The sequence below is a fragment of the Salvelinus sp. IW2-2015 genome, linkage group LG5, assembly GCF_002910315.2.
Source record: "Salvelinus sp. IW2-2015 linkage group LG5, ASM291031v2, whole genome shotgun sequence".
NCBI classification, from domain to species: domain Eukaryota; kingdom Metazoa; phylum Chordata; class Actinopteri; order Salmoniformes; family Salmonidae; genus Salvelinus; species Salvelinus sp. IW2-2015.
The window spans coordinates 26,099,306-26,121,932 of NC_036844.1; the positions used below are offsets into that span (position 1 = coordinate 26,099,306).

The 22,627-nt window shown below is 42.2% G+C and overlaps 1 pseudogene; it reads right to left on the bottom strand.

The window, feature by feature from the left end:
* Positions 1–22,627, bottom strand: part of LOC111964127 (calsenilin-like) — a 35,988-nt pseudogene that overhangs the window by 5,019 nt on the left and 8,342 nt on the right.

Here is a 22,627-nt window from a genome sequence, read left to right on the forward strand (position 1 = left end):
CACGCACACACACACACACACAAACACACACACAAACACATGGACGCACAGTTGCACGCACACACACACAGTCATGAGTCAGTGCTATAACTTGCAGTGTTACGTCTCAGTAGAACTCTCACTATGCAACAGACAGCACCTCCTTGGTGATGCAGCCATCCTTTTGATATCATACAAAATTGAAGGCCCACAGGAGGTTCTCTGTTTCTGAACCTCTGAGCAGTACAGATAGTCCAATCACAAAGTCCTGGAGGGGAGGGGAGGGCGGGGGGTTGAGCAGGTTATTGGGATGGCTAAGATTGATTGTTCAGGAAGGTTTTTATCGAGAGAAGAGAATTACCTTACTAAAGGACTTTGCCTTACCTCAAAACGGATAGAGCCATTTCTGTCCATGTCAAAAGCGTTGAACAGGAAATGTGCATATGTGGTGGCATCTGAGAAGTGATACCAATAATGTAGTTAACATCAGGCAGGTGTACAGTGGATGACAGTTGGTTATTTATTCTCTTTTCACTTTCATCCATTTTGACGGTTGCTCAGGGTGAAATGGGTCAGTCTTTAAAGCATCTACAGTGCATTCGGAAAGAATTCAGAACCCTTGACTTTTTCCACATTTTGTTACGTTACAGCCTAATTCTAAAATTGATTCAATATTTTTTCTCATTAATCTACACACAATACCCCATAATGACAAAACAAAAACAAGTTTTTAGATTTTTTTCCTAAATTATTAAAAATAAAAAACAGAAATGCCTGATTTACATACAGTAAGCATTCAGATCCTTTGCTATGAGACTCAAAATTGAGCTCAGGTGCATCCTGTTTCCATTGATCATCCTTGACATGTTTCTASAACTTGACCACAGTCCACCTGTGGTAAATTCAATTGATTGGACATGATTTGGAAAGGCACACCTGACTATATAAGGTCCCACAGTTGACAGTGTATGTCAGAGTAAAAACCAAGCCATGAGGTCGAAGGAATTGTCCGTAGAGCTCGGAGACAGGAATGTGTCGAGGCACAGATCTGGGGAAGGGGACCAAAAAATGTCTGCAGCATTGAAGGTCCCCAAGACCACAGTGGCCTCCATCAGTCTTAAATGGAAGAAGTTTGGAACCATCAAGACTCTTCCTAGAGCTGGCCGTCCGGCCAGACTGAGCAATCGGTGGACAAGGGCCTTGGTCAGGGAGGTGACTAAGAACCCGAACTCTATCATTCTGACAGAGCTCCAGAGTTCCTTTGTGGAGATGGAAGAACTTTCCAGAAGGACAGCCATCTCTGCAGCACTCCACCAGGCCTTTATGGTAGAGTGGCCAAATGGAAACCACTCCTCAGTAAAAGGCACATGACAGCCTGCTTGGAGTTTGCCAAAAGGCACCTAAAGGACTTTCAGACCATGAGAAACAAGATTCACTGGTCTAATGAAACCAAGATTGAACTCTTTAGCCTGAATGCCAAGCATCACGCCTGGAGGAAACCTGGGACCACCAGCATGGTGGTGGTAGCATCATGCTGTGGGGATGTTTTTCAGCGGCACTGATTGGGAGACTAGTCAGGATTGAGGGGAAGATGAATGGAGCAAAGTATATAGAGATCCTTGATGAAAACCTGCTCCAGAGCGCTCAGGACCTGAGACTGGGGCGAATGTTTACCTTCCAACAGGACAACGACCCTAAGCACACAGCCAAAACAACGCAAGAGTGGCTTTGGGACAAGTCTCTGRATGTCCTTGAGTGGCCTAGTTGGAGCCCGGACTTGAACCCGATCAAACAAGCTACAAGCTTGTTACAAGAAGACTCGAGGCTGCAATCGCTGCCAAAGGTGCTTCAACAAAGTACTGAGTCAATGGCCTTTATGCTTATGTAAATGTGATAGCTGTGTTTTTTTATTTGATACATTTCCCAAAATTTCTACAACCCTGCTTTTACTTCATCATTATGGGTTATTGTTTGTAGATTGATGAGGGGAAAACATATTTAATACATTTTAGAATAAGGCTGTAAAGTAATAAAATGTGGAAAAAGTCAAGGGTTCTGAATACTTTCCAAATGCACTGTATATATCAATCGATGAGGTTCTGAGTTGTCAGAATCTTGCATCTACTGATCAAATTTTCATTMAAAAACAGTAAGACAAAGCTCTATCAAATAACAGTCCATTGAAATAGCCAGCCTGTCCTCAAGGACATTATATAGTAAATGTAAATCTGTAACACTCAAATTAGTATGATATGTTACATTGTGTATTGTTACCTAAGCCAAAAATGAGGTTGGTCGGGGAGGATTGGTGGGCATACACAAAAGTCTAGCAACCCAAAGGCGTCACGGGCAATTTTAGTTAATAAGCAACTTTGCAACTACTTACTTCTTCTTAGCTACTTTGCAACTACTTAGCATGTTAGTTAACATAACTATTAACCTTAACTCTAACCTTAACCTTAACCTCTAACCCTAACACCTAGCCTAGCTAACTTGCTCTATCTAGCCACCTTGCTAACATTAGCCACAACATGTCATATGTATTGCAAATTTGTAACATATTGCACAAATTGTAATTCGTAACATTTCATATGAAATGTATGATGGACATCCACAAATGAATACCATACAAAACATATCATACTCATTTGAGTGTCACAGATATACATTTACTATGTGAGGTCTACCCCTGAGTCCAGGTTGAAATTGCTGATAACAGTAGGGGCAGTTAAAAGGGCGTCTCCCACCCATCTGCTATCAACCATGGTGCCCCCCTTGCATCTCTTGAGGGGAGAGAATCCTACCTCCCTGGGGGAAGAACTGTGAATAGATGGTCTTGAACGTCTCCTCATCCACCAGCCCGCTAGGACATTCCTGTTCAGAGAGAAAATAAAATATCTTGAATAAGTTTGTCTTACTTAACTTGTATGTACTGTACGCATGTTAAAATGTAGTTAAATATCTGTGAAAATAGGTGTGTCTAACGGCTTGTAAACGGCTAATATGCAGTTAACTGCCAAAATAAAGGAAACCCCAACATAAAGTGTTTTAATAGGGCGTTGGTCCACCATGAGCCAGAACAGCTTCAATGCACCTTAGCATAGATTCTTATTAGTGTCTGGAACGCTATTGGATGGATGTGACACCATTCTTCCGTGAGAAATTCCATAATTTRGTGTTTTGTTGATGGTGGTGGAAGACTCTGTCTCAGGCACCGCTCCAGAATCTCCAATAAGTGTTCAATGGGGTTTAAAACTGGTGACTGAGACGGCCATGGCATATGGTTTACATAATTTTCATGCTCATCAAATCATGCAGTAACCACTCGTGCACTATGGATGGGGGCATTGTTATCCTATGGAGGCATAGCCATGGCTGCCAGAATAATGGCCAAAATAATGGCCTGCCCATCATTTTTATACAGGACCCTAAGCATGATTGGATGTTAACTGCTCAATTAACTCAGGAACCACACCTGTGTGGAAGCACCTGCTTTCAATATACGTTGTATCCCTCCTTTACTCAAGTGTTTCCATTATTTTGGCAGTTACCTGTATGTCTAAACGGCTTGTAGTGTGTGTAAATATCTGTGTAAATGTATGTAGCTATGTAAGTATGTAAAACATATTGTGAGATGATATCTTTGCAGTCCTTCAAGTCCCTGACAATGTTTATTTAACCACCCCACTCCCAYTCGGTGCTCTAAGCCCAGCCAAGTCCCAGTCGCACATTTTTGAAGCCTCTGTAGAGTGACTGCAGCTCTTTCCTGGTAAACTGGGTCTGGGCCTGGAGCTGTTCTAAGCCTTCGGGCTGGTGACGAACAGTAGAAAGCTCCAATTCACAGTCACTACTCTCTGTTTGAGAGAGGAGAGAGAGAGAGGAGGACAACCCAGGGAAAGGAAGGAAAGTCGGGAGAAGGGGAGAGGTGAAAGGGAGAGGAGAATGCGGATTCAGAGAGAGGCAAAAACAGGACAGAAATGGATGAGAAAGGTTGAAATCGGGAGAAGAAGATGTGGGGATAATCAGAAGAAATTGGGAGGGAGAGACATTTGTGTGGTGGGTAACAGAAATGGGGTTGGATGACAATGGTGTACAATAACATTTTTTAAAGCAAAAATATGGTGGATAATAAAGTAAGAGAGGATGATGAGTGGAAGATAAGCAACCCTCAGAGAGACAAAAAATAWWWATATATATATATAATGAGAGAGTGGGGCACAGATTAAAACATACATAATCAAGACAAAGGAAATGAAGAATACATGGAGTTACTACTGTGTGTGTGCTCACCATCTATGATATACAAACAACCAGAGAGAGGAATAGAGAGAGGAAGAGATTGAAGTATAGGRAAGTGAGGAGGTGAGAAAGGGAGAAACACACAATCAGGTTAAGTCAGGTGGCCACAGTGTTGTCTTTTCTATTTCTATCTATCTTTAATAAGACATGAGACCTTCGTGTTTTGAGGCATTTTGTCTTGATATGCAGTGGAAGCCAGCTGTCTCTCATAAATTGACAACAGTGAAATCATGTAGCGTCAACTATCAACAACACAGTACGAATAGCGTATGTCTATTTGTGAGGAATATGATGGCCTTGATCAGAAAAGAGACTGGGGAGTCTGTCCCTGTTACTTACCATCTAATGACAAGGGCTCCCAGACACCAAACTGCTTGAACATTACAAAAAAAAGGCCAATGACTACAGTAATTGCAATCAGTTCCATGCCATCCAGCACCATGGCTGATTGATTGAGTAAGAACCTTTATATGCTTTCTATTGGCCAGCCCTGGACATATAGGATGTGTATTCCATAACTTTACAAATGTTTGCTGCTGTAAGTGTGTGTCTAAAAAACATCCTATCAAAGAATTGAAGAAGATGCCTGAAAAATAGCTGCAAACACTGAAATCTATTGGTCACTCTTTACTCCCCCCATCCTCCCACCCACACACACTGTAAAGCAGGTGAAATCTGCAAGTGACGATGCTCTTCATGGGTGAACAAGGTAAAGATCCAGTAACAGTCACTCTGTTTCAGCTGCCATTCATTTAACCCCTTGATCTCCAGCGAAGGCAAAAAGGTGAGTTTGTTGATAATATTTTGTCTTCCAAAAGTCCCTCTAAATCCAGGTCCAGTGCATGGTTTTGAGTATAAAAACAACAAAGGTATACTACTTAATTCCTCATCTCCCAAATCTCTACATCCTTTGTGAAGTATCCTCTGTAGTAAACATTCTGTCCCAGTTAAGGGCTGAACCCCCTGTGTCTCCCTTTTTGGGTAAGTCCGTCCCACAGGTCCATCAAGACAGGAATTCTCCCTCTAGTGCAGTCTCCGGTTTGAGTGAGCGAGAAAGATGAGTGAGAGAGGGGGGAGGAGGGCAGCGAGTCCGGAGGGATGATGTGTGTTTTTTACTAATAGTTTCTGATTGACCGTCTGAGCGTTTCCTTGTTTGCCCAGGCATTTTAAGGATGATGTAAAGCTGTAAACCAGGCATTGATCCACATCCGCTGATGGCTGGAATATGACCAGCAGCACTTAGAGTGAAGGAGTCTGCCCTGCCCTGTGTGGCGCTGCCTGTGTCTACCTCCCATTGACACATATAGCACAAAAAGGCAGACTCACATCAAACATAACACTGGATGGATTCACAAATTGRGGGAAGAGGGGAGGTAGACAGAGTGCCCTAAGGTTTTTCCCATCCTATTTCTCTTTAAGTCTCTGTCAAATTTTAGCAACAATGCTCTCCATTAATTTACAATCCACCAACACTTTCATGATATCAGTTGTGGTAGTGTGCATGACTGTGAGGGCGTAAACAARACAAAGAGAAGAGACAAAGATGGGTAGAGTTCATAACTGATGAGTGTGCACATCTTAATGGAGTGAGTTTAAGCTGGAGCTGAGAGAGGGGGCAGGGGGGATAAATCAATCATCAATCATTGAGATGCAAAATGCTGGTCTTAGGACTGGAATGGGAACAGGCCAGAAATGCATTTTACCAGAGAGAGAGAGAGATTTAGATGGAGTTAGTCACTTGACTCTCTCTTCTAAGTGCCCAGAGATGCTGCACATAAAGGTGCTGGTTACTATAGGGAAAACACTTAAGCAGCACTGACCACTGCACTGGGAAGACAGTCTGAGGCCCCTCCCACAACTGAGCCTGTGTTCATAATTTCAAATCAAATCAAATTTTATTAGTCACATCCCCCGAATACAACTTACAGTGAAATGCTTACTTACGAGCCCCTAACCGACAGTGCAGTTTAAAAAGATACAGATAAGAATAAGAGATAAAGGTAACAAGTAGTTAAAGAGGAGCAGTAAAAAATAACAATATATACAGGGGGGTGCCAGTACAGAGTCAATGTGCGGGGGCACCGGTTGGTTGAGGTAGTATGTATATGGAGGTAGAGTTAATTAAAGTGACAATGGATAGATGACAACAGAGAGTGGCAGTGGTGTGGAGAGGGGAGGGGGGGCAATGTGAATAGTCTGGGTAGCCATTTGACTAGATGTTCAGGAGTCTTATGGCTTGGGGGTAGAAGCTGATTAGAAGCCTATTGGACTTAGACTTGGCGCTCCGGTACCGCTTGCCGTTTGGTATGAGAGAGAACAGTCTATGACTAGTGTGGCTGGAGTCTTTGAGAATTGTCAGGGCCTTCCTCTGACACCGCCTGGTATAGAGGTCCTGGATGGCAGGAAGCTTGGCCCCAGTGATGTACTGGGCCGTTCACACTCTGTAGTACCAGGCAGTGATGCAACCAGTCAGGATGCTCTCGATKGTGCATCTGTAGAACCTTTTGTGGATCTRAGGACCCATGCCAAATCTTTTCAATTTCCTGAGGGGGAATAGGTTTTGTCGTGCCCGCTTCACGACTATTATGTTGTGCTTGGACCATGTTAGTTTGTTGGTGATGTGGACACCGAGGAACTTGGAGCTCTCAACCTGCTCCACTACAGCCCCGTCGATGAGAATGGGGCCGTGCTATGTCCTCTTTTTCCTGTAGTCCACAATCATCTCCTTTGTCTTGATCACGTTGAGGGAGAGGTTGTTGTCCTCGCACCACACGGCCAGGTCCCCTCCCTATAGGCTGTCTCGTTGTTGTCGGTGATCAGGCCTACTACGGTTGTGTCATCGGCAAATTTAATGATGGTGTTGGAGTCGTGCCTGGCCGTGCAGTCATGAGTGAACAGGGAATGCAGGAGGGGATTGAGCACGCACCCCTGAGGGGCCCCTGTGTTGAGTATCAGCGTGGCGGATGTGTTGTTACCTACCCTTACCACCTGGGGGCGGCCCGTCAGGAAGTCCAGGATCCAGTTGCAGAGGGAGGTGTTTAGTCCCAGGGTCCTTAGCTTATTGATGAGCTTTGAGGGCACTATGGTGTTGAACGCTGAGCTGTAGTCAATGAATAGCATTCTCACATAGGTGTTCCTTCTGTCCAGGTGGGAAAGGGCAGTGTGGATTGCAATAGAGACTGCATCATCTGTGGATCTGTTGGGGCGGTATGCAAATTGGAGTGGGTCTAGGGTTTCTGGGATGATGGTATTGATGTGAGCCATGACCAGCCTTTCAAAGCACTTCATGGCTATAGACGTGAGTGCTACGGGTCAGTAGTCATTTAGGCAGGTTTCCTTAGTGTTCTTGTGCACAGGCACTATTTACATTTACATTTAAGTCATTTAGCAGACGCTCTTATCCAGAGCGACTTACAAATTGGAAAGTTCATACATATTCATCCTGGTCCCCCCGTGGGGAATGAACCCACAACCCTGGCGTTGCAAGCGCCATGCTCTACCAACTGAGCCACACGGGACCACAGCAGACCACTATGGTGGTCTGCTTAAAACATGTTGGTATTACAGACTCGGACAGGGAGAGGTTGAAAATGTCAGTGAAAACACTTGCTAGTTGGTCAGCGCATGCTCGCAGTACACGTCCTGGTAATCCGTCTGGCCCTGCGGCTTTGTGAATGTTGACCTGWCGAAAGGTCTTACTCACATCAGCTGCGGAGAGCGTGATCACAGTCTTCCGGTACAGCTGGTGCTCGCATACATGTTTCAGTGTTATTTGCCTCGAAGCAAGCATAGAAGTAGTTTAGCTTGTCCGGTAAGCTCGTGTCACTGGGCAGCTCTCGGCTGTGCTTCCCTTTGTAGTCTGTAATGGTGTCCAGGCGCTGCCACATCCGACGAGCGTCAGAGCCGGTGTAGTACGACTCGATCTTAGTCCTGTATTGATGCTTTGTTTGATGTTTCGTCGGAGGGCATAGTGGGATTTCTTAGAAGTTTCCGGGTTAGAGTCCCGCCTCTTAAAGGTGGCAGCTCTAGCTTTTAGCTCAGTGCAGATGCTGGCTGTAATCCATGGTTTCTGGTTGGGTTATGTACGTACGGTCACTGTGGGGACGACGTCATCGATGCAATTATTGATGAAGCCAATGACAGATKTGATGTACTCCTCAATGCCATTGGAGGAATCCCGGAGCATATTCCAGTCTGTACTAGCAAAACAGTCCTGTAGCTTAGCATCTGCTTTATCTGACCACTTTTTTATTGATCTTGTCACTGGTGCTTCCTGCGTACATTTTTTGCTTGTAAGCAGAAATTAGGAGGATAGAATTATGGTCAGATTTGCCAAATGGAGGGCGAGTGCTTCTTTGCAAACACATACAAGTTGAAATACTAAGAGTAAAAAATGCCTTTTAGGAGAAGTTTCCTCACTGTCAACTCTATTTCCACAGGGAGCAAACACAGGTGACCAAACCACTACTATCAGAATGATCACAGAACATATTTACTCCACTGATGTCTCCATAAACATGTGAACTGCCAGAACAGTACCAGGCAGACCCTTCTATCCATGCATACGGTATAAGGTTAGCTCATGTAATAGACCATTTAAAACAACTGAGTGGCTGCGGTTCCGGATTTTCTGAAATCCGACTTGCCTTGGCTATTCATATGGAGATTTCTGCGCAAGTGCAGGATTTTTCTTGTACGTAGCTTCTGCTCAGTCTCCCACTGCCGCTTCTCCCTCGTTGACATGGAGGGGGAAACTTTATGTTGTAGGGGAGAGCAGGGATTAAAGCAACACGGTGCGAAAGTAATGCCCATTTTGTCATGTAACACAGAAGCTAGAATGATGCACAGTGAGGTCAGYGCATTCCTMATGTGGAGGACGAGCTCCCTGCAAAACAGCAGCGCATTCCGACCATGTTTCACCGAGTTATCAACAAAAAGTGGTTTTGAGCTAAAACAGTGTTTTTCGGTTGTAGAGTTGTGTTTAGTTGTTTAAGGTTCCAAACATGTCATTTTCTTATCCTATCTAGTTACTAAATGACAGCATAGGTTTCAAGTATCATGCTAGCTAGTCTTGGGTGTTAGCCTGGGTGAAATTACAGCAAAACAATGTAAMCTGATGACCAGGAATAAAATAAAATAAACATTTATGCACAGGCCATTGTCCCTGCTAGTTCATATTGCTTTTATAATGTTAGCAATGTATCAACAAGTGACTGAATGTTTGAAAATTATATATGACATTAGAATTATGACTTAATCAATTGACTTGATGGATCAGCTTCTCACATAAGCTTTTATATGCAGGTTAGTGGTTAAAAATACATTTATGATTCTGGAGGTCAAATACCTTATGTAAAGCCATGGAAATGTGATAAGCATGATGAGTTTGCTGTTTGTGAAGAGAATAAAGCTGTTTATTTTATCAAGACACGAGGAGCGCGCATGACAAGGACAGCTAGAGCGCACATAATTGGTCCAGCTAAGCATGAATAATCATTGAAAATGGTGAAAAACATCTCCTACTACATTCCAATTAAAGTGAGATAAGAAAATTATGGTTAATGTAGCTATTATGTGATCCATTTTAGTCTGATTCATATTGTAAGGCAAAATATTGTGTTTGCGTAACATTACAATGTTGATGCATGGTTCATTTTCATACATTCCGAACCTATAGGATTAATTATTCAAATCGACACAAACATGAAATGATGGCTTATAGTACATTTGTTGAAAGTAACGAGCATTACAAACCAGAAACATGGCGATGAGACAAATATTGTGCACTTCTCRCCAGCTGTTTCTTCCATCCCAAGGCTGTGTTATTCTCGCCCCACCGGCAGGTACAAAAGTAATGTTGCGGTAGTTCTGTTCTCTGTCTATTTCATTTCAACTTATTTACCCTAGAAATGAAATTACAATTCCTAATGGTAGAGGCAAATATATAAGATATTTGTCATAAAATATGGTGTATCTAGCTCTATCGATCTCTGAGTAATTAGGAACAAAACTAAAAGTGTTACTTTGGTCCTGCTTCTCTACACTAAAGATATGGTCGACATATTCAAACTATAAATTCTATGCCCCTATTTTTTCAGGAGGGGTGTTAGGCTACATGCAGCTATCATGTTGTACACAAAAGACATGATCGACATGTCCGTACCAACTTTGTTGTGTGTTGTAACAGTATTGCAAACATAAGCACAAAACAAAGGTAGTCTATTTCAAGCAAGACAGAGACAGGCAGTCTCTCATAATCATTGCTAACATTGGCTAGGTCTTTTTTCATCAACTCTCGCTAAGATATGGCAGCATAACTATGAAGATTATCATCACAAATAGTAGGCAGTCTAAAGCAGTAGTTGACAAACGACATAAGGGTGCCGGGTGATGCAAAATGAACTTGACCATTGTCAGACTTTGGTTACCTGTCCTGATACACATGCTCAGCTGCCTATAACATTCGGCTGCACAGAGGTGGAACAGCTTGGTAGCCTACTCGTTGGTACTTGCATGATCATTGAGAAGCGAAAAAGCAGTTAGTAGGGATGGGATGGTGTTGGTTAACATATGAGGAGACATAGGCTACATCATCATGGTTCAGAAGAGGGTGAGTAAAGACAGAAAGTAAAGGAAGTGGCAGTTTGAGCAGCAGTTACGTAGTGTGCGTAAATTAACACAGCCTTGAAACAAAGACAGCAGTACAAAGTGCTGATCGATCTTACATTAAAGACAGACATTGATGGCATATCGTCATTTCCATACTCTTCGGATCAAACATTAACAACTGTAATGAGAGCAGCATTAAGGCCAATAGTCCCAAACAATTACAGTACAGCTCTCTGTCTCAATTCAATTTCAATTTTAGGGGCTTTATTGGCATAGGAAACATATGTTTACATTGATAAAGCAAGTGAAATAGATAAACAAAAGTGAAATAAACRTATATATTTTTTACATTACACACAGTTCCAAAAGAATAAAGACATTTCAAATGTGATATTATGTCTATACAGTGCCTTGCAAAAGTATTCATCCCCCTTGGCGTTTTTCCTATTTTGTTGCATTACAACATGTAATTAAATTACAACCTGTAATTTAAATAGATTTTTATTTGGATTTCATGTAATGGACATAAACAAAATAGTCAAAATTGGTGAAGTGAAATGAAAAAAATAACTTGTGCGTGCATATGTATTCACCCCCTTTGCTAAGAAGCCCCTAAATAAGATCTGGTACAACCAATTACCTTCCGAAGTCACATAATTAGTTAAATAAAGTCCACATGTGTGCAATCTAAGTGTCACATGATCTGTCACATGATCTCAGTATATATACACCTGTTCTGAAAGGCCCCAGAGTCTGCAACATCCCTAAGCAAGGGGCACCACCAAGCAAGTGGCACCATGAAGACCAAGGAGCTCTCCAAACAGGTCAGGGACAAAGTTGTGGAGAAGTACAGATCAGGGTTGGGTTATAAAAAAATATAAGAAACTTTGAACATCCCACGGAGCACCATTAAATCCATTATTAAAACATTCAACCACAACAAACCTGCCAAGAGAGGGCCGCCCACCAAAACTCATGGACCAGGCAAGGAGGGCATTAATCAGAGAGGAAACAAAGAGACCAAAGATAACCCTGAAGGAGCTGCAAAGCTCAGTGGAGATTGGAGTATCTGTCCATTGGACCACTTTAAGCCGTACACTCCACAGAGCTGGACTTTACGGAAGAGTGGCCAGAAAAAAGCCATTGCTTAAAGAAAAAAATAAGCAAACACGTTTGGTGTTTGCCAAAAGGCATGTGGGAGACTCCCCAAACATATGGAAGAAGGTACAAGGAACAAGGAAAACGCTATGTCTGGTACAAGAGAACACCCCAAGAACACCATCCCCACAGTGAATCATGGTGGTGGCTGCATCATGCTGTGGGAATGTTTTTCATCGGCAGGGACTGGGAAACTGGTCAAATTGAAGGAATGATGGATGGCTTTAAATACAGGGAAATTCTTGAGGGAAAACTGTTTCAGTCTTCCTGAGATTTGAGACTGGGATGGAGGTGCACCTTCCAGCAGGACAATGGCCCTAAGCATACTGCTAAATCAACACTTGAGTGGTTTAAGGGGAAACATTTAAATGTCTTGGAATGGCCTAGTCAAAGCCCAGACCTCAATCCAATTGAGAATCTGTAGKATGACTTAAAGATTGCTGTACACCAGCAGAACCCATCCAACTTGAAGGAGCTGGAGCAGTTTTGCCTTGAAGAATGGGCAAAAAATCCCAGTGGCTAGATGTGCCAAGCTTATTGAGACATACCCCAAGAGACTTGCAGCTGTAATTGCTGCCAAAGGTGGGTCTACAAACTATTGACTTTGGGGGGGTGAATAGTTATGCACGCTCAAGTTTTCTGTTTTTTGTTTGTTTTACAATAACAAATATTTTGCATTAGTGTCTCACACCCCTGTCCTGTGGAAAGAAACGTGTGTTTTTTGCCAATTTTAACCACACACTTTCTGTTTGTGTACATGGATTTTATAATGTTGTATGTTTTTCCCCCAACACCACTTTCCATCAATTTGTATAGCAGGCCCTCATGCCAAATTGAGTCGAACGCTTTTTTTCAAAATCAACAAAGCATGAAAAGACTTTGCCTTTGTTTTGGTTTGTTTGTTTGTCAATTAGGGTGTGTAGGGTGAATTCGTGGTCTGTCGTACAGTAATTTGGTAAAAAGCCAATTTGACATTTGCTCAGTACACTGTTTTTGCTAAGGAAATGTACCAGTCTGCTGTTAATGATCATGCAGAGGATTTTTCCAAGGTTGCTGTTGACGCAATTATGTAATTACCAGAACCCACTGGACTCTCCAGTCTTTAATAGCTGATTCTAAGACTTGTATTTGATCATGTATATGTTTTTGCTGTTTGTTCTTTGTTCTTTGTTATAGAGCCAAAAAGATTGGAGAAGTGTTTTATCCATACATCTCCATTTGGGTAGATAACTCTTCGTGTTGTTTGTTTGGAGTTTTCCAATTTTGCCAGAAGTGGTTAGATTCTATGGATTCTTCAATTACATTGATCTGATTTCTAACATGCTGTTCTTTTTCCGTAGTGTATTTCTGTATTGTTTTAGTGATTCACTATATTGAAGGCATAGGCTCAAGTTTTCTGGGTCTCTATGTTTTTGGTTGGATACGTTTCTCAATTTCTTTCTTGGATTTTTTCATTCTTCATCAAACCATTTGTCAATTTTGCAAACTTTCTTAGGTTGTCTGCTTGAAATTTCTAGATTTGCTAGGGAAGCTGAGAGGTCAAATTATACTTTTTAGGATTTCTACTGCCAAGTTTACACCTTCACTATTACAGTGAAACCTTTTGTCCAGGAAATTGTCTTGAAGGGATTGAATTTGTTGTTGAGTAATTGTTTTTTGGTAGATTTCCACACTATTTTCCTTCAATCTATAGCATTTCTTAATATTATTCAGTTCCTTTGGCTTTGATGCCTTATGATTGAGCATAGCTGTGTTCAAGTAGAGTGTGATTTTGTTGTGATCTGATAGGGGTGTCAGTGGGCTGACTGTGAATGCTCTAAGAGACTCTGAGTTGAGGTCAGTGATAAAGTAGCCTACAGTATTACTGCCAAGAGATGAGCTATAGGTGTACCTACCATAGGGGGCCCCTCAAAGCCTACCATTGACTATGTATAGTGTCAAGAAAAAGTATGTGAACCCTTTGGAATTACCTGGATTTCTGCATAAATTGGTCATCAAATTTGATCTGATCTTCATCTAAGTCACAACAATAGACAAACATAATGTGCTTAAACTAATAACWCACACAWTATTGTATTTTTCTTGTCTATATTGAACACATATTTAAAAACTTCACAGTATAGGTTGGAAAAGGTATGTGAACCCCAAGGCTAATGACTTCTCCAAAAGCTAATTGGCGTTAAGAGTCAGCTAAGCTGGAGTCCAATCAATGAGACAAGATTGGAGATGTTGGTTAGAGCTGCATTGCCTATAAAAACACTCACAAAATTTGAGAAGYATTGCCTGATGTGAACCATGCCTCGAACAAAAGAGATCTCAGAAGACCTAAGATTAAGATTTGTTGACTTGCATAAAGCTGGAAAGGGTTACAAAAGTATCTCTAAAAGCCTTGATGTTCATCAGTCCACGGTAAGACAAATTGTCTATAAATGGAGAAAATTCAGSACTGTTGCTACTCTCCCTAGGAGTGGCTGTCCTGCAAAGATGACAAGAGCACAGCGCAGAATGCTCAATGAGTATAAGAAGAATCTTAAAGTGTCAGCTAAAGTCTTACAGAAATATCTGGAACATGCTAACATCTCTGTTGACAAGTCTACGATACGTAAAAGACTAAACAAGAGTTGTGTTCATGGGAGGATACCACGGAAGAAGCCACTACTGTCCAAAAAAACAAACATTTCTGCACGTCTGAAGTTTGTAAAAGTGCACCTGGAAGTTCCATAGCACTACTGGCAAAATATTCTGTGGACAGAGGAAACTAAAGTTGAGTTGTTTGGAAGGAATGAACACACAACACTATGTGTGGAGAAAAAAGCACATCACATCACACCAACATCAAAACCTCATCCCAACTGTAAAGTATGGTGGAGGGAGCATCATGGTTTGGGGCTGCTTTGCTGCCTCAGGGCCTGGACAGCTTGCTATCATCGACGGAAAAATGTATTCCCAAGTTCATCAAGACATTTTGCAGGAGAATGTTAGGCTATCTGTCTGCCAATTGAAGCTCAACAGAAGTTGGGTGATGYAACAGGACAACGACCCAAAACACMGAAGCAAATCAACAACAGATGGCTTCAACAGAAGAAAATACAGCTTCCTGAGTGGCCCAGTCAGAGTCCTGACCTCAACCCAATTGAGATGCTGTGGCATGACCTCAAGAGAGCAGTTCACACCAGACATCCCAAGAATATTGCTGAACTGAAACAGTTTTRTAAAGAGGAATGGTCCAAAATTCCTCCTGACCTTTGTGCAGGTCTGATACGCAACTACAGAAAACATTTGGTTGAGGTTTTTGCTGCCAAAGGAAGGTCAACCAGTTATTCAATTCAAGGGTTCACATATTTTTCCCACCCTGCAGTGTGAATGTTTACACGGTGTGTTCAATAAAGACATGAAAACGTATCATTGTTTGTGTTATTAGTTTAAGCAGACTGTGTTTGTCTGTTGTTGTAACCTAGATGAAGATCAGATCAAATTTTATGACCAATTTATGCAGAAATCCAGGTATTTCCAAAGAGTTCACATACTTTTTCTTGCCACTGTACATACCCGCCTCTGACAGAGCTGCAGGACTTGTGACCCATTTTTGTTGGTTATGTAGTTGTGTCTCGGGGGGCATATGTGGGAGGGAATGCTGTCACCTCCAGGTAGGTGTTTGTCCCCCTGTGTGYTGAGGGTGTCAGGTTCTTGTCCAGTTCCGGCATTTAGGTTGCCACAGACTAGTACATGTCCCTGGGCCTGGAAATTGTTGATCTCCCCCTCTAGGATGGAGAAGCTGTCATTATGGGAATTCTATTGGGGGGATWTAGGTAGCACACATGAGGAMATTTTTCTCTGTGATCATTTCTAGCCAGATATAAMATTTTCCTGTTTTGACTAATTTAACAGAGTCGGTTATGTCTGCTTTCTACCAAATTAGCATACCTCCTGAGTCTCTTCCCTGATTCACACCTGGTAGTTTGGTAGATGGGCCACCAGCTCTCTGTAACCTAGAGGGCAACCAGTGGGTCYGTCTCCTTTATACCATGTTTCTTGTAGGATGACAATGTCTGTATTTCCAATTTATTTGATGAAGTCTGGCTCTCTCTCTCTCCCCACTCCACTCTCTCTCTCCTCTCTMTCTCCCCTCTCACTCTCTCTTTCCATCACTTAAACAATTCTGAATAGTTCTGAGACTACCAGARAGAGTGAGAGTACCATCTGGTGTGCATAGAGAGTACTTCTACTATGTCATGTAATGAGTGATACTATCCAGCAGATGGAAATCCCTAGACATGGTTGTATTTGGGGTTCCTTACTGGAGTAGAATGAGTTGAGGCAGGGCAGAAGGGCAATGAAGGGGTTCATTTGGGGGCGGGACGGGGGTTTGGGGGTAGAGAAGGGTAAGGGTCTCTTAGCTCTGGTGAGTGCACGTGCAGATGTTAACCCCAGTCTGCACGCACAGAAGGGCAATGTCAATAATTTAGATGGGTAGAGAAAATGAGGGCTAACAGGGTATAAGCAGCAACAGGCACTCTACTATTCCCTCCATACTCAGCTCATGCTTCAACCCATGAAAAAGGAAAAATATGCACATCCAACTAGTTCAGGTGCTGGATAGAAAAGTGAAAAACATATTCTTTCTTCAACAGCCCCTATTTATTTAACAATATTTTACATAGTYTCTCTATTTGCATGTGTTGTACTTGGTAAGGGTATGGAAATGATCTAAAACTAAATAATTCACAAAGGCTTTGAATCGAAAATCATCGATAATTGAACAAGATCAATTGACAAAATGACTGGCTATAGTCTCTATCAGGAGGCAGCTCTTCTCTATCTGTTGAGAGATGACAGGTATATTACTGTTAACACTGGCATTTTTATTTCAATAATATKTTTAAGCTTTCTACACTGAACAAAAATATAAAYGCAACATGCTATAATTTCAAAGATTTTACTGAGTTAGAGTTCATAAGGAAATCACTCAACTGAAATAAATACATTAGGTCACAAAGGTAGGGGCGTGGATCAGAAAACCAGTCATTATCTGGTGTGACCACCATTTGTTCTCATGAAGAGCACACTTCTCCAGCATGCCAGTGGTGAGCATTTGCCGGTTACGATGCCAAACTGCAGTCAGGTCAAGACCCTGGTGTGGACGATGAGCACGCAGATGAGCTTCCCTGAGACGGTTTCTAACAGTTTGGGCAGAAATTATTTGGTTGTGCAAACCTACAGTTTCATCAGCTGTCCGGGTGGCTGGTCTAAGACGATCCTGCAGGTTAAGAAGCCGGATGTGGAGGCCCTGGGCTGGCGTGGTTACACGTGGTTAAAGGTTGTGAAGCCTGTTGGACGTACTGCCAAATCTCTAAAATGACATTATGGTAAAGAAATTAACATTCAATTCTCTGGCAACAGCTCTGGTGGACATTCCTGCAGTCAGAATGCCAATTGCACGCTCCCTCCAAACTTGAGACATCTGTGGCATTATGTTGTGTGACAAAACTGCACATTTTAGAGAGGCCTTTTATTGTCCCCAGCACAAGGTGCACCTGTGTAATGATCATGCTGTTTAATCAGCTTCTTGATATGCCACACCTGTCAGGTGGATAGATTATCTTGGCAAAGGAGAAATGCTCACTAACAGGGATGTAAAGAAATTTGTGCCAAAATGTTTTGAGAAATAAGCTTTTTGTGCATMTGGAACATTTCTGGGATCTTTTATTTAAGCTCATGAAACATAGGATCAACACTTTACATGTTGTGTTTATATTTCTGTTAAGTATAAATGCCTCCTAAAACCATTTGTAAGAATTGAGAGAAAAATAAATAGTCAACAATAAAACATTTAATAAAGACCATTCAAAAGAATTATGACAGGAGAAATTGGAAGAGCTTACAGGAACAAACTCAGCAGTAACCCTACAGCAATCAGTTTACTGGGACTGTGGAGGGAGCTAGAATGAATAGAGATTTATTGATAGATTGATTGGCTGGTATACTGAAGTGACACAAAGAGAGGAGAGGCTAGCACAGCAGAAGTCAACTGAGAGACAGCGAGAGACAGAGAGAGAAGATAGAGTTTTAAATATAGTCCTATAAGACAGGGTAGATGCATCAGAAATAATGTAATCAGTAGTATAGGCCAGGGGATTGAAAGACTGCATCCCCTCCCCCTCTACTCCGCCTTCATCTCCACTCCACCCCAGCTATCCCAAACAGGGTAGGACACATACAACACTGTGGCTGGGATGACTGAGCCTCATATTACTTACAGTAGTTAGTTGGGTAGTTAGTTCTGCTCTGTCCCATACCTACCTGGCCCCTGTGCATGTGTTGTGCTGTCGATGATCCATTTGACGAGACAGCACTTCATCAGAGATTTACGACTGATCTTCTGCCATTTCCCTCTGTCCTCCCTCTGTCCTCCCGGGCTGGGCTCCGTTCCATTGGCATCTTGCAGGAGGCCACTGTCCATCCCCTTCCCATCAGCCTGGGGGACATAGAACTGGGTTAACAGATGACAGAGAAAGGGGGAAGGACACTACAGAAAGGACTGTTAGTACAGACACAAAAGAGGTGTTAGTATACTTCAGAGAGGGTAGTTGGTACAGAAGGGTTAGTGAATACACAGAGGAGAAATCATGGGCTGGACAGAGAGGGAGGAAGAGAATATCATTTCAAAATAGAAACACAATTGTGCAAAGAACCCCACAAGGCTTAAAATGAGCCATTCCTAAGCAGACTTAAGTTGTCAATTCCTTCAACTTGCCACCTATGCATTACCTAGCAACAATGTCTCATTAGAAGTTAGAAGAAAGAGTGATAAAACAAGGGAGGCAGGAGGCTGGTAATACAGGATGTTGTGACTGAAGATAAGAGGAGGATGGGTTGTAGGATGAAGAAAATAATAGAGAAGGAAAGAGGTAGCATCAACCCCGACTGAGTGGAAGAAAACCTACTATTCAGTAGCACAKTTGGTTCCTTGAAAGTTGTGGGAACGTGTGTTTTTGGTTTCACATTGGTTGTGGGAACGAAGCCATACATTTCCTGACCGGTAAAAGTGAACGTTTTTTTTAATATGTTTTGAATTTCTCCTGTTCTGTTTATTTTTAGGTTTCAGGGAGGTTCTGAGAACATTTAACTCTGTTTCCTTGAAAGTTTTCCTGGGAGGTTTTATTAACGCTCTGAGAACGGAAATTCTCTATTAACACCTCACGGCACAACGACTCTCCCCTATTTGACCTAGATAGTTTGTGTGTATGCATTGATATGTAGGCTAAGTGTGCCTTTTACATTTTTTATGTAGTTCTTGAGCTCTTGAGCTGTTCTTGAGCTGTTCTTGTCTATTGATGTTCTGTATTATGTCATGTTTCATGTTTTGTGGGGACCCCAGGAATCGTAGCTGCTGCTTTTGCAACAGCTAATGGGGATCCTTAAAATGTTTACTGAACGTTTCAATAACACKGCTAGCTTATTTTGGGATAACTTTGTTTTAACTCCAAGGACAGATAGGACACATGGAAATTCATTTCCTTAGGCATTWATCATGCAAACACATTTTATTTTTTATTGTGACGAGCCATCAGTGAGTTTCAAACCTATAATCTTCTGTTCTCTATCCATGGAATTAGTCCACCGTGCCACAAGGATGGAGCTATCATGTTTTTTTACGCATACAAAGCTGTTCATTTTAGTCTATTCCAGGGRCCATGTGTGTGTTTGTGTGTGTGTGTATATGTATGCGTGTGGCCGCGTGGTGTGGATTCTTGTTTTGTTACAGTGTTTGAAGAGAGAATGGAGCAAAATATCGAGGGAGATACCCAGCTCCCTCATCATCTCTTCCTCTCCYATTTGAATATGAAAGGGAGCCAAGGCACACAGAGCATTGAGAAACTCAGAAAAACAGCATCAACATAAGATCAGCGTCAGGGTGGGGATGAGTACTGGCCATGTGTTGAACACCAGGACATATAATTAAATGTATTTATAAAGCCCTTTTTACATCAGCAGATGTMACAAAGTGCTTATACAGAAACCCAGCCTAAAACCCCAAAAGAGCAAGCAATGCAGATGTAGAAGCATTGTGGCAAGGAACAACTCCCTACAAAGGCAGGAACCTAGGAAGAAAACTAGAGAGGAACTTGTCACATCTGCTCCCACTACGCCCTCTGGTGTCCATCCGGTGTTGTCCTAACCTTCAGTTCTCCCCCTGTATACTCGCTCTCTCTCTCTCTCTCTCTCTCTTTCTCTCCCTTGGTGTGATTGTGTGGTTGGAGACAGATGTGCTGGAGTCAGAGCTAATCCCTACCAGCTGCATATCGTCCCATAAATCAAGACCTCTACATATACTTATTCCTGCCATCTCCACGCTGCCAGATCGTAATATATTATCTGTTAGTTATGATTCTAGCCTTTTGTCTTTGCTCTAGATCCTGTTTGCTCTGCTGTGCATGTTTCTCTACCTTACATCATTTTTGTCCTCTCCTTGCAGTACCGCTCTGTCTCTGGCTCCTGTCTCCTGTTCCACATCTCACCACCAACCACCTTGCTCTGGATATTACTCACCACCATTACCTTGGATTCCCCCCAGGACCTGTTCCCCTGTTCCACGCTGCCAACTCCAACCTCACTCTACACTCCTGGTTATTGCAACTCATCTGAGCTGCCCCGGTTCTGCACTTTGCTGTGTTCAATAAACATTTTGTGCATTCATTCCGGTTTCCTCTGCTGAGTCCGCTCTTGGGTTCCCCCCCTTCGCTCATCATAACAGAACTAGGCGCTGAGGGGTGGGCAGTCCTCTTCTGGGAGAGAGAGAGAGAGAGGGTGAGGAGAGGGAGATAGAGGGTCGAAAACAACAGGTCTGGGACAAGAGAGAACTGGCGTACTGGACACCCCCGCAGCCCCCGCAAACTCTGGGGGCCCATGCGCTGTCATCGATGTCTATTTTGTTTTACATTTAATAAATCATTTTGACAGTAACCCTCCAAAAAGTAATTCATAAACCTTTTTAATCTCCATATGTACTAGGAAGGTAAGTGCTTCAGGAATGTGACTGAAAAAGTGAAGATTTTTTTTTACTGATTGAAAGTATAAGGGGATATGAGTGTACAAATGCTGTGGTCAAGGCTACGACGGTGCCAGTGCAATGACTTACAGGTGGTCAGGTGTTCAAAAGCACATATCAGACCGGGAGCCTAATGATTCTTAGGTAGTTCTTTATGAGTTTTAGTTGAGAAAACACTCTCTCTGTAGAAGCAACAGTTACAGGGATGGTAAAAACAGCYTGATTGCCGTAGCAACATCAGGGAAACTGGGCAGAAGGGAGTTGTACTTCAAATACACCAGTTCTGCAACATCTTTAATTGAGCCTCTCATTCTCCTTAATTGCCAGTCGCAACATATTACGGAAAGAGATTAACTGAGAGTGAAATCAACAGTCCCTTATCTCTGGTATATTTTGGAATGCATCATTCAAGACTAGTTTAAATTGTGTGCAGCGCAATGGACATATATTGTACAATGTCTCAGGAAGGTCTGGGTTGGCAATATTCAGTATTGAAAACAGYCGGGTCCGCATCCCGGACCTACAAAAAAGGAAGACTTCAAGACACCAGGGCATCTCTCAAGTTAGATTTTTTGATTTTTTTTATTTTCGGGAATTTACCTTGAATATTGCAGCCCATTTGTGTAGGCTATTAGCCAGACAAAACTGCTGAGTACAACAATAAATAGTGGCTGAATTTATCCTCAAGCCGAATACTTATTCCTCAGTGTTAGGCTATTTGATATGTCATTTTGTAAAAAGTTTCTAAATAGCAGCTAAATAGGTTTATAGTTATAGATGGTACACTGCGTAATGAAACAATTCCTAGTAAGCTAGTGTTTTGAGGGTGGACTGACTGTATTATTTGGCATTAACGGACTGGTTTTAAGCACAACATTTTTCTATCCAAGCTGGGAAAGAGCACGAGGACAGTTCATGTCATGCAGGTTCAGGTAGCCTATACAGGACAGTTGTATATTCAACAAAATCAATTGGTAGCTGATTAGTATGCTGTTGCATCTAACATTTATTTTACAATCTGCAATGTTTGCATTTCATTGGATACATTATTGTCACCAGCCAGCAGTCTAAAAATGGCAGCATTGTGACACTGTGTATAGCTTCGTGAAATTATTGTTAGGCTTAACATGAGAAAATGATGACCAAATAGGACTATAAATAAACRTTTATCCATTAGCTAAAGCAAAGCTATACATGCCCTGGCACCACAGAAAGCCTATCATCGATTCGATAGGCATGCAGTCGCATAGACATGTCGCAATTGCAGCACCATAGGCAGCGATCAGCAGTCAATACTTTTTTCCCCCCCATATTGATCATGTTAAAAACTTCTTTGGGMTAGGCGTCCCGCCACCTGTCGACAACTTCTGGTGAAACTGGAAGGCGYGCAATTCAAATAAAAAATCGTAAAAATTATGGATAATAAACATCTATGTACATACAAATGCCWTATATCGGTTAAAAGCTTAAATTATTGTTAATCTAACTGCATTGTCCGATTTACAATAGGCTTTACAGCGAAAGCATGCCATG